The sequence below is a fragment of the Dipodomys spectabilis genome, unplaced genomic scaffold (assembly GCF_019054845.1).
Source record: "Dipodomys spectabilis isolate Male_0828 unplaced genomic scaffold, ASM1905484v1 ptg000491l, whole genome shotgun sequence".
Taxonomy (NCBI): Eukaryota; Metazoa; Chordata; class Mammalia; order Rodentia; family Heteromyidae; genus Dipodomys; species Dipodomys spectabilis.
In genome coordinates this window covers 1,860,838-1,862,331 of record NW_024871168.1, presented here as the reverse complement: position 1 = coordinate 1,862,331, position 1,494 = coordinate 1,860,838, and positions in this window count along the sequence as shown.

Sequence of the window (1,494 nt, the reverse complement as noted above, 5' to 3'; positions counted from 1 at the left end):
CTGTATTGAGTTGGAGATTCTTCCTGGCACAGGCAAAGGGCAATTGTCCCTAGGCTTCAGGTGCATAAGGCCTATCCATCTCCACTGCACCAAGTGCAGCCCACAGGTGGTGAAATCCTCTCAAAGGAACTCTTCAGCCACCACAGGAAGATAGGGAAAGGTGGCTGGGTCAGAGAAGAGAGAAGATGTCATTTCTCTTCCATAGGAAGAAAGAAACTCTAAAATCAGCGGATCTTGCCTGATTCCTCATCACCAGTACGTGCTGGGCCAAGCCATACCCTCCTGTGATTCATCCACTTGACTTCCTTGCTGTTGTTGTCACCTTCTGAATAGAGAGAAAATTTCCAGGCAATTTTTCTTTTTTTTTTCTTTTCTTTTTCCCCCAACCCTTCCTAGGCATTGAACTCTGGGCCTAGGCATTGTCCTTACGCTTTTTGCAATCTACCACTTGAGCTACAGCACCACTCTGGCTTTTCTCTGATTAAATGGAGATAAGAGTCTCATGGACTTTTCTGCCCAGGTTGGCTTCAAACCACAGTCCTCAGATCTCAACCTCCTGAGAAACTAGGATTACAGGTGTGAGCCACTAGCATCCCGCTCAAATTTTGACCTTTCACAGGATACTGTTTTTAAGGACTCAGTGTCTGGTACAATACCAGGTTCATAGTAGATACACACACACACACACACACACACACACACACACACACACACGAATTTAAGCAAGGAAATGAATGAATGAATGAACAAAAACAGCAAATGAAACAAGAGTTTCTGGGGGAAGAGAAGAGATACTTTCTTTGTTTATGATTTCGTAGCTGAAGAAAAACATCTTCCACAATTTATGGAGATGATACAGCTGGACAAAAATTAGATTAATGTCAAATCTATACAGTTCTTGAAGCCTTCAAGTCCCTTTAGAAGAATATCTCTTATCCCTGATCAACATGTAGAACTTATGAAAAGAAGTATCTCCTAAAGTTGCAGAGTTGGCTTAATTTTCTATCACATTTCTTTTCAATGAACAAATAACCAAATACAAAATCTTTATGCCGTATAGCCAATACACATTTATAAAAATCAGTGCAGGTGGAATTAGCAGTGTCCAGCTAACTTGACAAAAGTTACAATGGCAATATCAGGATGGTACAGGCAGTTTGCAGGTGACTTTCTGGAGCACACTGCCACAGACAAAACCCATTCCTCTCATCACTTTCCTATGGATACCACAGAAAATTCAACCCTTTGTGCTTTTCTCAGTTCATGAGAATACATCAGGCCTGCACCAAATGTTCCTTCCTGTCATCTTTCTTAGCCTGTGACAACACACACAATGCCATGCAAACACAAAGACAAGGTTGGAAACTGTGCATACAAAACTGAAATGCAGGAGTCATAAAGAGAAATCAGGATGTGCTTTTACTATTTTGTCTTAGATTATTATTAGAACAAAAACCCTCCAACACAAAGGTAATCATCCTGAAGTGTCTTTGA